Genomic DNA, 3,627 nt, shown 5'->3' on the forward strand with positions numbered 1-3,627 from the left:
CTGGCTGCCTGGTTATCTGCTGTCTGGCTGCCTGGTTATCTGCTGCCTGGCTGCCTGGTTAACTGCTGTCTGGCTGCCTGGTAATCTGCTGTCTGGCTGCCTGGTTATCTGCTGTCTGGCTGCCTGGTTATCTGCTGTCTGGCTGCCTGGTTATCTGCTGTCTGGCTGCCTGGTTATCTGCTGTCTGGCTGCCTGGTTATCTGCTGTCTGGCTGCCTGGTTATCTGCTGTCTGGCTGCCTGGTTATCTGCTGTCTGGCTGCCTGGTTATCTGCTGTCTGGCTGCCCGGTAGTCTGCTGTCTGGCTGCCTGGTTATCTGCTGTCTGGCTGCCTGGTTATCTGCTGTCTGGCTGCCTGGTTATCTGCTGTCTGGCTGCCTGGTTATCTGCTGTCTAAGCTGCCTGGTTATCTGCTGTCCGGCTGCCTGGTTATCTGCTGTCTGGCTGCCTGGTTATCTGCTGTCTGGCTGCCTGGTTATCTGCTGTCTGGCTGCCTGGTTATCTGCTGTCTGGCTGCCTGGTTTATGTGCTGCCTGGCTGCCTGGTTAACTGCTGTCTGGCTGCCTGGTAATCTGCTGTCTGGCTGCCTGGTTATCTGCTGTCTGGCTGCCTGGTTATCTGCTGTCTGGCTGCCTGGTTATCTGCTGTCTGGCTGCCTGGTGATCTGCTGTCTGGCTGCCTGGTTATCTGCTGTCTGGCTGCCTGGTTATCTGCTGTCTGGCTGCCTGGTTATCTGCTGTCTGGCTGCCTGGTTATCTGCTGTCTGGCTGCCTGGTTATCTGCTGTCTGGCTGCCTGGTTATCTGCTGTCTGGCTGCCTGGTGATCTGCTGTCTGGCTGCCTGGTGATCTGCTGTCTGGCTGCCTGGTTATCTGGGATTTATAGTGGACCTCTATTTAGCTACAGCTGTTTGTAAATCAGAGGGAATGAAAGAGGAAACGTCAGGAAGGCCTCGCTGTGACAACTCACAGGAACAATCCCAAATGGCAAATTATTCCCTATATAGTGCACTACTTTTGACCAGAGGCCATTTACTATGTAGTGCACTACTTTTGACCAGAGCCCATTTACTATATCGTGCACTACTTTTGACCAGAGCCCATTTACTATATCTTGCCGGTTTCAGCCAGCCGGCTAATTTTCAACCTCAGTTCCCTGGGCAGGGTATAAAGTAGTGCGCTAAATAGGGAATATTTGGTATTTGGTATTTTATTAGGATCCCCATTAGCTGTTGCAAAAGCAGCAGCTACTCTTTCTGGAGTTCCACACAGAAAACAAAACACAGAACACAGAACACAAAACACAGAACACAGAACACAGAACACAGAACACAAAACACAAAACACAGAACACAGAACACAGAACACAGAACACAAAAAATAATGCAGAATGACATAATACAGAACATCAATAGACAAGAACAGCTCAAGGACAGAACTTACATAAAAAAAAAAGACATATCAATATATACACACAAACTATCTAGGTCAAATAGGGTGTCATTTGGGTGGTACACAGGGCATTAACACTCCCACTGCAGGGGCCTACGTTGATGATAACCATGGGGAAACAGGCGTATCAACAGGTAGATAGATGTTGGAGATGGGAGATTAAAATTAGCATGTTATTTTCTATTCTAGATTTAAAAACTGGAAAAACTCGGGGACTTTAAAGTGGCATAAGCAAAATTCATAACGTCCTTAGTTGAGGTAGATCAGAGGAAAATATGCATCGCACATATAAAACCATTTTATAAAGCAGCGAACGGTTGAACTGTTGACAAAATCAAAACACAGGACAGATGTTGGAAGAAATAACATATTGAAGCTTTTGTTTTCAAACTGCCATTTTTGCAAATGATTGGGGCACATCTATTAAAAAGAAAGTGCAGTTTTTCTGTATTGTAGTGATTGGGCGAAAGCATAAGGAAATATTTAACCAGCCAATTGCAGTCAATTACTTTGATCACGACGACTGTGTTTGTAATCTCTCAGTCACTCTACTCCTTTGGCTGTCTGACAGAGGGAAAACAAACATTTTAACATTCTCTCTCTCTCTCTCTCTCTCTCTCTCTCTCTCTCTCTCTCTCTCTCTCTCTACCCCTTCATCTTCCTCTCTCTCTCTCTCTCTCTCTCTCTCTCTCTCTCTCTCTCTCTCTCAACCCCTTCATCTTCCTCTTCTCTCTCTCTCTCTCTCTCTCTCTCTCTCTCTCTCTCTCTCTCTTCTCTCTCTCTCTCTCTCTCTCTCTCTCTCTCTCTCTCTCTCTCTCTCTACCCCTTCATCTTCCTCTCTCTCTCTCTCTCTCTCTCTCTCTCTCTCTCTCTCTCTCTTTCTCTCTCTCTCTCTCTCTCTCTCTCTCTCTCTCTCTCTCTCTCTCTCTCTCTCTCTCTCTCTCCCTCTCTCTCTCTCTCTCTCTCTCTCTCTCTCTCTCTCTCTCTCTCTCTCAACCCCTTCATCTTCCTCTCTTTCTCCCTCTCTCCCTTTTTCCTCAATTTCTTCCACCGAACATGCTGGTGACTAATACGGTTTGGCAGACCGGCCACAACTCTCTTCAGGCTTAAATATCAAACCAAACATTTCCTCTGCTGAGAGGGGTGGTCAGCCTGAAGTAGTACACTGAGGCTCGGTCCCAAACGGTACCCTATTCCCTACATAGTGCACTACTGTTGACCAGAGCCAACGGAAAGACCTGGGTCACGGGTGTCAAATTCACCGGCCCAGAGAAAGATAGAGGGAGAGAGACAGGCAGGGAGAGAAGAGGAGAGGGAGAGGAGATGTAGAGAGAGGACAGTAGAGAGAGGAAGAGGAGAGGAGAGAGAGGGGAGGATAGAGAGGAGAGGAGAGAGAGGGGAGTAGAGGAGAGATGTATAGAGAGGACAGTAGAGAGAGGAAGAGGAGATGAGAGAGAGGGGAGTAGAGGAGAGATATATAGAGAGGAGAGGAGATGTAGAGAGAGGAAGAGCAGAGAAGAGAGAGGGGTGCAGAGGAGGTATGTAGAGAGAGGAGAGGAGATGTAGAAAGAGGAGATGAGAGAGAGGGGAGTAGAGGAGAGGAGATGTAGAGGGGAGCAGAGGAGAGGAGATGTAGAGAGAGGAGAGGAGAGAGAGGGGAGCAGAGGAGAGGAGATGTAGAGAGAGGAGGGGAGTAGAGGAGAGATGTAGAGAGAGGAGAGGAGATGTAGAGAGAGGAAAGGAGAGAGAGGGGTGCAGAGGAGAGATGTAGAGAGAGGAGAGGAGAGAGAGGGGAGCAGAGGAGAGATGTAGAGAGAGGAGAGGAGATGTAGAAAGAGGAGAGGAGAGAGCAGGGAGTAGAGGAGAGATGTAGAGAGAGGAGATGAGATGTAGAGAGAGGAAAGGAGAGGGAGGGGAGCAGAGGAGAGATGTAGAGAGGGGGAGAGGAGAGGAGGGGAGCAGAGGAGAGGAGATGTAGAGAGAGGGAGAGGAGAGGAGGGGAGCAGAGGAGAGGAGATGTAGAGAGAGAAACACTAGAGACAAGTGCTCCCGACCGGCCCAGGAATGATGACAGACTGAGAGACTCACAGCACATGTAAAATTCATAGTGTCCCTTGGGCCTGGTAACTGAGAACTGGGCTCAATTGGCTCCCCGCTATTAAATGGTTGTTGATGCTTA

This window comes from Oncorhynchus clarkii, unplaced genomic scaffold, assembly GCF_045791955.1.
Source record: "Oncorhynchus clarkii lewisi isolate Uvic-CL-2024 unplaced genomic scaffold, UVic_Ocla_1.0 unplaced_contig_1397_pilon_pilon, whole genome shotgun sequence".
Lineage (NCBI taxonomy): Eukaryota > Metazoa > Chordata > Actinopteri > Salmoniformes > Salmonidae > Oncorhynchus > Oncorhynchus clarkii.